An 11936-nucleotide genomic window follows, 5' to 3' on the forward strand; every position below is an offset into this window, starting at 1 on the left:
TAATTATAACATTTTTTGACAGTACATATGCATGGGTAATTTTTTACAACATTATCCCTTGCACTTACTTCTATTCAGATTTTTTCCCTTCCTCCCCCAACCCCCTCCCCCAGATGGCAAGCAGTCTTATATATGTTAAATATATTACAGTATATTCTAGATAAAATATATGTGTGTAGAACCGAATTTTTTGTTGCACAGGAAGAATTGGATTCAGAAGGTAAAAATAACAGTTTACATTCATTTCCCAGTGTTCCTTTTCTGGATGTAGCTGGTCCTGTCCATCATTAATCAATTGGAAATGGATTAGCTCTTCTCTATGTTGAAGAAATACACTTCCATCAGCATACATCCTCGTACAGTATCATTGTTGAAGTGTATAATGATCTTCTGGTTCTGCTCGTTTCACTCAGCATCAGTTGATGGAAGTCTCTCCAAGCCTCTCTGTATTTCTCCTGTTGGTCATTTCTTATAGAACAATAATATTCCATAACATTCATATACCATAGTTTACGCAACCATTCTCCAATTGATGGACATCCATTCATCTTCCAGCTTCTAGCCACTATGAAAAGGGCTGCCACAAACATTTTGGCACATACAGGACCCTTTCCCTTCTTTAGTAGTTCCTTGGGGTATAAGCCCAGTAGTAGTATGGCTGGGTCAAAGGGTATGCACATTTTGATAACTTTTTGGGCATAATTCCAGATTACTCTCCAGAATGGTTGGATTCTTTCACAGCTCCACCAACAATGCATCAGTGTCCCAGTTTTCCCACAGCCCCTCCAACATTCATCTTTATTTGTTCCTGTCATCTTAGCCAATCTGACAGGTGTGTAATGATACCTCAGAGTTGTCTTAATTTGCATTTCTCTGATCAATAGTGATTTGGAACACTCTTTCATATGAGTGGAAATAGTTTTAATTTCGTCATCTGAAAATTGTCTGTTCATATCCTTTGACCATTTATCAATTGGAGAATGGTTTGATTTCTTATAAATTAAAGTCAATTCTCTGTATATTTTGGAGATGAGGCCTTTATCAGAACCTTTAACTGTAAAAATTTTTTCCCAATTTGTTACTTCCCTTCTAATCTTGTTTGCATTAGTTTTGTTTGTGCAGAAACTTTTTAATTTGGTGTAATCAAAATGTTCTATTTTGTGATCAATAATGGTCTCTAGTTCTCCCTTGGACACAAACTCCTTCCTCCTCCACAAGTCTGAGAGGTAAACCATCCCATGTTCCTCCAATTTATTTATGATTTCATTCTTTATGCCTAAATCTTGGACCCATTTTGATCTAATCTTAGTATGTGGTGTTAAATGTGGGTCCATGCCTAGTTTCTGCCATACTAATTTCCAGTTTTCCCAGCAGTTTTTGTCAAATAATGAATTCTTATCCCAAAATTTGGGATCTTTGGGTTTGTCAAAGATTAGATTGCTATTTTTATTCACTATCTTGCCCTGTGAACCTAACCTATGCCACTGATCAACTAGTCTATTTCTTAGCCAATACCAAATGGTTTTGGTGACTGTTGCTTTATAATATAGCTTTAAATCAGGTACACTTAGACCACCTTCCTCTGACTTTTTTTTTCATTAGTTCCCTTGCAATTCTCGACCTTTTATTCTTCCATATGAATTTTGTTGTTATTTTTTCTAGGTCATTAAAATAGTTTCTTGGGAGTCTGATTGGTATAGCACTAAATAAATAGATTAGTTTGGGAAGTATTGTCATCTTTATTATATTCGCTCGGCCTATCCAAGAACACTGAATGTCTTTCCAATTATTTAAATCTGACTTTATTTTTGTGGCAAGTGTTTTGTAATTTTGCTCATATAATTCCTGACTCTTCTTTGGTAGATATATTCCCAAATATTTGATACTATCGACTGTTATTTTGAATGGAATTTCTCTTTGTATCTCTTGCTGTTGGATTGTGTTGGTAATGTATAAAAATCCTGAGGATTTATGTGGATTTATTTTGTATCCTGCGACTTTGCTAAAATTCTGAATTATTTCTAATAGCTTTTTAGCAGAGTCTTTGGGGTTCTCTAAGTATACCATCATGTCATCTGCGAAAAGTGACAATTTGATTTCTTCATTTCCTACTCTAATTCCTTGGATCTCTTTCTCGGCTCTTATTGCCAAGGCTAGAGTTTCTAGTACTATATTGAATAGTAATGGTGATAGTGGGCAACCTTGTTTCACTCCTGATCTTACAGGGAAAGGTTCTAGTTTATCACCATTACATATGATGTTTACTGAAGGTTTTAAATATATGCTCCTTATTATTTTAAGGAATAGTCCATTTATTCCTATACTCTCAAGCGTTTTTAGTAGGAATGGATGTTGGATTTTATCAAATGCCTTTTCTGCATCTATTGAGATGATCATATGGTTTTTATTAATTTGATTATTAATATGGTCAATTATACTAATAGTTTTCCTAATATTAAACCAGCCCTGCATTCCTGGTATAAATCCCACTTGGTCATAGTGTATTATCCTGGGGATGATTTTCTGAAGTCTATTTGCTAATATCTTATTTAAGATTTTAGCATCAATATTCATTAAGGAAATTGGTCTATAGTTTTCTTTCTCAGTTTTCGATCTACCTGGTTTAGGTATCAGTACTATGTCTGTGTCATAGAAGGAATTTGGTAGGACTCCTTCAATCCCTATTTTTTCAAATAGTTTACATAGCATTGGAGTTAGTTGTTCTTTAAATGTTTGGTAGAATTCACCTGTAAATCCATCTGGTCCTGGGGACTTTTTCTTAGGAAGTTGGTTAATAGCTTGGTCTATTTCTTTTTCTGAGATGGGACTATTTAGACTAGTTACTTCTTCCTCTGTTAATCTGGGCAAGCTATATTTTTGAAGGTATTCTTCCATTTCATTTAAGTTATCGAATTTATCGGCATAAAGTTGAGCAAAGTAGCTCCTAACTATTGTTCTAATTTCCTCTTCATTAGTGGTGAGTTCACCCTTTTCATTTTCAAGACTATCAATTTGCTTTTTCTCTTTCCTTTTTTTAATCAGGTTTACTAAGGGTTTGTCTATTTTGTTGGTTTTTTCATAAAACCAACTCTTAGTTTTATTAATTAATTCAATAGTTTTTTTACTTTCAATTTTATTAATCTCACCTTTTATTTTTTGAATTTCAAGTTTTGTGTTTGTCTGGGGGTTTTTAATTTGTTCCTTTTCTAGCAATTTTAGTTGTAAACCCAATTCGTTGGCCCTCTCTTTCTCTATTTTATGCAAGTAGGCCTGTAGAGATATAAAACTTCCCCTAATTACTGCTTTGGCTGTATCCCACACATTTTGGTATGATGTCTCATTATTGTCATTTTCGTGGGTGAAGTTATTAATTATGTCTATGATTTGCTGTTTTACCCAATCATTCTTTAGTATAAGATTATTTAGTTTCCAATTATTTTTTGGTCTATTTTCCCCTGGCTTTTTATTAAATGTTATTTTGATTGCATTATGGTCTGAAAAGGATGCATTTACTATTTCTGCCTTACTGCATTTGATTTTGAGGTTTTTATGCCCTAGTATATGATCAATTTTTGTATAGGTTCCATGAACTGCTGAGAAGAAAGTATATTCCTTTCTGTCTCCATTTAGCTTTCGCCAAAGAGCTATCATATCAAACTTTTCTAGTATTCTATTTACCTCTTTGACTTCTTTCTTATTTATTTTGTGGTTTGATTTATCTAATTCTGAGAGTGCAAGGTTGAGATCTCCCGCTATTATAGTTTTGCTATCTATTTCCTCTTGCAGCTCTCTTAATTTCTCTTTTAAGAATTTAGATGCTGCACCACTTGGTGCATACATGTTTAATATTGATACTGCTTCACTATTGATGCTTCCCTTTAGCAGGATATAATGCCCTTCCTTATCTCTTTTAATTAGATCAATTTTTGTTTTTGCTTGATCTGAGATGAGGATGGCTACTCCTGCTTTTTTGGTTTTGCCTGAAGCATAATAGATTCTGCTCCACCCTTTTACTTTTAGTTTGAATGTCTCATCCTGTTTCAGGTGTGTTTCCTGTAAACAACATATAGTAGGATTCTGACTTTTAATCCAGTCTGCTAACTGCTTCCTCTTTATGAGGCAGTTTGCCCCATTCACATTTATGGTTAGAAGGACTAATTCTATATTGCTTGCCATTCTATTAACCCCTGCTTATGCTTTTCCCCTTTCCTTCCCTTTTACCCTCCTATCCAGTATTAAACTGGTGAACACCACTTGCTTTTCACAGCCCTCCCTTTTTAGGATCCCTCCCCCACCTTAAAGATCCTCCCCTTTTTTTACCCCTTTTCCTCGAAATTACTGTATTCCCTTCCCCTTAGCTTACTCCTTCCCTTTCACTTTTCAATGAAGTGGAAGAAGTTTCACCATAAATCAAATATGTCTATTGATACACGCTATGTTCATCTCCCTCCTTTCTTTCTCTCAGATATAATAGGTTACCTTTGCCTCTTCATGAGATGTAGTACCACCACTTTACACTTTTTTATGATATAATCTCCTTTCCACCACTAGTTTCTAAGACAAATTGTACATATGTTCTTTACATATTTTTTTGACAGAAGTATAGTTCTCAAGATTTCTTTTTACCTTTTTAGAAATCTCTTGAGTTCTGTATTTGAAGATCAAACCTTTTATGTAGGTCTGGTTTTTTCATCAAAAATAGATGGAATTCATTTATTTCGTTAAATGTCCATCTTCTTCCCTGGAAAACGATGCTCATTCTTGCTGGGTAAGTTATTCTTGGCTGCATACCAAGTTCCTTAGCCTTTCGGAATATCATGTTCCAGGCCCTGCGTTCTTTTAATGTGGACGCTGCTAGATCCTGTGTTATCCTTATTGTGGATCCTCCATATCTGAATTGTTTTTTTCTAGCAGCTTCCAATATCTTTTCCTTTGTCTGATGGTTCTTGAACTTGGCCACTATATTTCTTGGCGTTTTGATTTTAGGGTCCCTTTCAGTAGGTGATCGATGAATTTTTTCAATGTCTATTTTACCCTCTGTTTCCAAAACGTCTGGGCAGTTCTCTTTGATAATTTCCTCGAAAATGGTGTCCAAGCTCTTTTTTTCCTCCCATTTTTCAGGGAGTCCGATTATTCTCAAATTGTCTCTCCTGGATCTGTTTTCCAGGTCTGTTGTCTTTCTGGTAAGGTACTTGACAGTCTTTTCAATTGTTTCATTTCTCTGGTTTTGCTTGACTCCCTCTTGGTTTCTCCTTGAGTCATTCATTTCCACTTGTTCCAGTCTAATTTTCAATGATGTATTTTCTTCACTCACTTTTTTTATATCTCTTTGTAATTGTCCAATTGAGTTTTTATCTTCTATGGAATTTTTTTCCATTTTATCCATTTTATTTTTTAGAGAGCTGATTTCTTTTTCCAGCTCACTAATCCTGTTTTCCTTGGAGTTATTTACCTTTTCCAGCTCACTAATCCTGTTTTCCTTGGAGTTGTTTACCTTTTCCAGCTCACTAATCATGTTTTCCTTGGAGTTGTTTACCTTTTCCAGCTCACTAATCTTGTTTCTCAATGATTTGATTTCTTTATCCACTCTGTCTTTGAATGCATGGGATGACTTCTCCAGGCTCTCTTGCCAAGCTTCCCTTTCCTTTTCCCATTTCTCTTCCAGCTCTCTTGTGAGAGCCTTTTTGATTTCCTCTATGAGGTTCTTTTGTATTGAGGAGCAGCTTATATCCCTCCCAGGGGATACATCTGGGGACAGTCTGTTCCTAGTCTCCTCAGCATTTGAAGTCTGTTCCCTCTCCACACAGAAGCTGCCAATGGTTAGAGCCCTTTTGAATTTTTTGTTCATTTTGTCAGAGCAGGAATCAAAGAAAACAAACTGACAAGAGAAACAATTGGTCTGTTTTGCGGGGGATGGGGCTGGATAGTATTAATGGGCTTCCTCTACAGACTGGGGGTAGGGCAGCAGAGAGCCACTAACAGAACAGGGATGACTGTACTGAGTCTGTGCTCTGAGGCTCCGAGAACGCACCGAGTCAGTCCAGGTGGGGGTTGGGGGTGGCCGGGTTCTGAGAGACGCTGGCTTTCTGGGGTTTTAATCTTCACCTCCGGTGTTTACACCCTCTCCGCCGCTCCTGGCTTGCTGCCAAGATGGAGCATCCACACTGGGGCAAAAGCCCTTTCACAGAAACGGCAGAGATCACACCCCTCCCCCTCAGGTCTGAGCTGTGTGAGCTGCCTGTATTGCTCTGGCTGTCTGCCCTCAGTCTGCGCCCAGTCTGATTGACCCTCACCCGAGCAAACACAGACCTTCTCTGGCGACTTTCAAGGATGTCTTCTCTTGGTGATCATTTGTGGATTTCTTTCTGGGTCAAGCATTAAGTCAGAGGCTTGTCATGAAGTAAGTTCTGAGAGAAAACGAGGAGCTCAAGCAGCTGTCTGCCTCCACGCCGCCATCTTGGCCAGAAGCTACTTAGAAGTCTCTTATTCTCTTTCTAAGCAATCTTACTATCTGGCTCTTGGTCTGTTACATGAACATGCTCAAGTCACCCCCCTTCTAACCTAAAAAAACTGTCATTTAATTCTCAAATTACCATCCTATTTCTTTCTTTTATAGTCATCTATATTTATTGCCACAACTTCTTCATCTACTCATTTCTCAACTTTCTGTATTCCCTGGCTTCTAACCCCCATCAGTTTATTGAAATTGCTCTCTCAAAGGTTACCAGTGGTATAAAAAATCTTATTAATTATCACCAAAGCAATTAAAAACATTTTCAAAACAAAGAGCAAAATTTTGCCCTCAAACTTAGGTTTCAATAGGGCAGAACCTTCTTTGATACATGAGTATTGACTATCTTATTTTTCTCTTTTGTTTTAAGCATCTATGTCTCATCTTCTTGCATAGATTTTAAGTTGTGAATAGTGAAAAAGGTGTTATATCTCATTTATATCCTCCACAGTTGCCATTACAATACTAACTATAGTTGTTTGTTTGTTTGTTGTCCATATAAGTGATTTTATTGATAGGATGAGATTCTGGTATGAAAATTCCTCTAACAATGCAGACCCATAACTCATTAAAAGAAAGGGAAATGGCGAATTCCACTAGTATCTTTAAAATTTTTTGATTTTCTTATTCTGAACTTAAGAAATAGAATAAGCATTTACATAACAAAGTGGGATAGAAAAACAAGATGGTACCTGAAAATGCTGATTCATTTTATAAACTTGCTATTCCTTTTAAATATATAATAAAGTTATTATGTGACTTCCCTTAAAATTAGACATAAATCTGTATATGTTTAATGCATATACATACAATACATATATACACACAAGTATGTATACATATATATGTATATATACACACATGTATATACATGTATATATATATATAAATATAGGTTCTTTTTCTGAATTTTAACATCATCTTCATAGGATCTTTGTAATTGATTTGGGTATTTATGATAAGAATGATTTAGTTATTCAAAGTTGCTCATAAAACAATATTGCTATTACTGTATACAATGTTCTCTTGGTTCTCCTCATTTCACTCTTCATTATTTCATGCCATATTTTTTCTTAAATCATTAAGCCCATCATTTCTTATAGCAGAATAATACTCCATCATAAACATATACCACAATTTGTTTAGCTATTTCCCAATTGATGAATATTCCCGCAATTTCCAGTTCTTTGCTACCACAAACAGAGCTGCTATAAATATTTTACAACATGTATAGGTTCTTTTTCATTTTCTTTAATCATCTTGGGAAACAGACCTAACAGTGGCATTGTGGGGTCAAAGGATGTAATTAGTTTAATAACTCTTTGGGCATAACTCCAAATCTTTTTCCAAAATGGTTGGATCAGCTAACAGATTCACTAACAATGAATCCATCAACAAACGAATTAAGGTTTCAATTTTTCCACAAACCCTCCAACATTTGTTACTTTTTCTATCATTTTAGCCAATCTGATCGATATAAAATAAAATCTCAAGGTTGTTTTAATGTGTATTTTTCTAACCAAGAATGATTTAAAGTATTTTATATTATTCTAAATTATTTTGATTTCTTAATTAGAAAACTGCCTTTGACCATTTATCAAATGGGAAATGACTTGCCTTCTTGTAGATCTGACAAAGTTCTTTATATATTTGAGATATGAGATTTCAATCTGAAGAACTGTCAATAAATTTATTTCCCCAGTTTTCTGTAATCAAAATTATCTGTTTTATATCTCACAACACTGTCTTGATTATTCATAATTTGTTAACATATCCTTAAATCTGATAGGTGATATGTTCCATATTCTTCAAAATTTCTTATAATATCTCTCTTTGTATCTAGATCATGTATCCATTTTGACTTTATCTTGATAAATAATGAAAGATATTATTCTATGCCTTATTTCTCCCAAACTGCTTTCCAGCTTCCCCAACATTTTTTTAACTAAATAATGAATTTTTATCCTAAATACTTAAGTATTTACACTTGTCAAACACTGGGTTACAATATTTATTTGCTGCTATAGATTGTATATTTATTCTGTTCTCAATGATCTTCCTTTTCTTAGCCAGTACCAGATAGATTTGATAATTACTGCCTTATAAAATCTCCTTCCTTTATATTTTTATTAGTTTCTTTGATATTCTTGAGGTTTTTTTCCTAGTTTAGTAAAAATGATTTTTGATAATTTAATTGGAAGGGCATTGAATATATAGATTCATTTTAGTAAAAAAAAAGTCATTTTTATTATCTTGGCCCTGCCAATTAATATTTCTTCATTTATTTATATCTTATTTTATTTATGTACAAAGGCATTTTACAGTGTTATTTATATAGATCTGGGTTTTGTAATGGTAGGTGTATTCCCAGCTATTTTATGCTATATTTTAAATGGGGTTATCTCTAGCTCTTTCTCTCTGCAGTGCTGATAATTTATGTATGTTTACTTTATATCCTGGTACTTTATTGAAATTATTGTTTCAATTAATTTTTAGTTAAGTTTTTAGGATTTTACAAGTATATTATCATATCATTTGCAAAAAGATAGCTTTATCACCTGATTTTATATTCTGATTCCTTCTATATCTCTTTCTTTTCTCATTGCTATTGCAAGAATTTCCAATACACTATTGAACATAAGTGATGATAGATGCTATCTTTGTCTCACACCTGATCTTTCTGGGAAAGCTTCTAGCTTATTCTCATTACATATATTGATTTTAGGTAAATGCTTCTTATCAATTTAAGGAAAAATTCATTTACACCTAGATTTTTAAGTGTTTTTAATAGAAATCATAATTGTACTTTATCAAGTTCTTTCCTTTGCTTCTATTGATATTATCAAGCCTTATAAGTTGTTCCCTGTTTAACCCAGATCTGATGAGTATAGGGTTCCAATACTGTCAGCCTTTCACCCCACCTCATTCTCTGTATCAGTTCTTCCTCTTATTTGTTTGAGATAATTGGTCTTTTTACCTTTTCTATACAGTTTTGCTTTTTTAGAATCACCAGATCATACTCAACTCATCCCCAATCTTTCTTTCAAATTACCCAATAACTAATGACAATCTTAACAATATGGTTTATACTTCTATGTATAAAAAATAAACAGTTTTTAAAAATTAAATTTCTTGAAATTGGTCTTTGATGTTAACTTTACATTTCTCTTGGATCTTACTGAGATACCTTTCTGGGCAAAAAAGCAACCAAACAAAGGTGGTAGTCTGCCGTCTTTCCAGAATGGTTTGAGATTATAGAGTAAAAAATTCAGTTTTATATATATATATAGGCCCCTTGATTCATGTATCCTGCAGTAAAGTCCTCTCAAAATGGATTCATATATGGTGCAAAATTACATTCTGCAGGTCTTTATGTCCTTTGTTCTTTCCATGATGTTTCAATTAGCCTTTTATAGGACTTTCTTATTTCATCAAGTCTCTTTACTCTTTCAGAGGGCTTTCTTCATTATTTTATTATAAAGATTAATATATGGGTATATTATTATAGTTATATATCAAGATACACACTTTATAATTATTATAGTCATATTCTTAAGGTTAACTGACACAGATATTCACCTGGAGTAATATCAGTTTCACAAATGTTTTCACCTGGGGCTATACTATAAATCATACAATTACTTATCTTATTAAAATGATTGTAGCTGAAAAATGACTATCAAAGTAATGCAAAGCAAAGTACTCAAGGCAATGATTATTGATTTTTCCTTTTACAGTTTGTGTATTTGTATTTGTGTGTATTTATATAATGTGACACAGATTGTCTTGGGTTCTCAAAAAAAAATGCTAAAAATAGTTTTGAATATGGTCCCAGCAATACACTGTCTGCCATGTAAAGCCCAGGTTAATAAAAAATATTTACCACCAGATTGACCATAACTCATGAGTTCTTTGACCATGGCTACCCATGAAACAAGTAAAAAAATTTTATAATTATGACTATTAAAAAATTGAGCCATGTGACCTTATTTCAGTTCCAAGTTAATGGTGATAAAGTGTCAGAAAATAGATTTTTTTTCTATGAACATGAATATGACTAAAAAGAAGTTGTACTTAATAGTTCCTTCTTAGAGATATGAAGAAAGTCATAGCAGAACTGATTTTATTTCATTCTAAAAGGAAATAAAAATTATTTCAGGAGGCATTTGGCCACCTTATCTTACAATGACACTATATATAATTGTAGCTTATGCACAGCATCTGCAGAAGAGGATGAAGAAATAGAGGAACTCTATGAAGAACTTGCCAAGCTCCTTCAAACCAAGGGTTCTTAGCCTAAGGTCTGCAAGCTTGTCTTTTTTTTTATTAAAGTATTTTGACAATTGTATTTCAATATAATTATTTCCTTTGTAATTCCATGTATTTTATGCATTTATAAATAGTCTTCTGAGAAGGAATTCATAGACATCATCAGACTGTCAGAAAGTCTGTGATATGATAAAGGATAAGAATTTCTCTTTTAAATTAAATTAACATATGCCATAGTACTCAGGGACTTCAATGAGAAGATACATATATGGGAGGGTAAAACAAATATCTTGGAAAATATAGTTCAGAAATAAGGAATAAAAGAGATCAAAGGGTTTTTGTCTACTCAGTTCTTCATGCCTGCAATAATAAGAATTAACATTTATATAGTACTTTAATTTTTTTATATTTTAAGATCATACAAGTAGAATAGATTAAGTATGCACTACACAGTAGTAAATAACTATAGTAATTTAGTGTTTGATAAACCTAAAGATCCAAGATTTTGGGACAAAAACTCATTATTTGATAAAAAAAATTCCTGGGAAAAAGAGAAAAAAGTTTGACAGAAACTAGGTATAAACTAACATCTCACACTATCTATGAAGATAAAGTCAAAATGGGTACATGATTTAGACATAAAGGATGATATAAGCAAATTGGAGTAGTGTGGAAAATTATATGTCAGATTTATGGATAAGGGAAGAATTTAAAATCAAACAAGAGATAGAGAATGTTATGAGATATAAAATGGATAATTATGACTATATGAAATTAAAATTTTTTGCCTAAAAAACCAATGCAGCCAAGATTAGAAGAAAGTAAGGAAACTGGGGAATGTTATTATAGTGATTTTTCTCTAAAGGCCTCAATTTGCAAATATATAGAGAACTGAGCCAAATTTATAAGAATATAAGTCATTCCCTAAATGATAAGTGGTCAAAGGATATTGACAGACAGTTTTCAAAAGGAGAAAGCTATAGACAGGAAAAAAAACACTACATCATTATTATTAGAAATTCAAATTAAAACAATTCTGATTTAGTACCTTATACCTATTAAATTTGCTAATATGACAGAAAAAGAAAATGACAAATGTTGGAGAGGATATAGAAAAACTGGAACACTAATGCAGTGTTGGTAGAGTTGTAAACTG

This window comes from Sminthopsis crassicaudata, chromosome 1 (assembly GCF_048593235.1).
Source record: "Sminthopsis crassicaudata isolate SCR6 chromosome 1, ASM4859323v1, whole genome shotgun sequence".
NCBI classification, from domain to species: domain Eukaryota; kingdom Metazoa; phylum Chordata; class Mammalia; order Dasyuromorphia; family Dasyuridae; genus Sminthopsis; species Sminthopsis crassicaudata.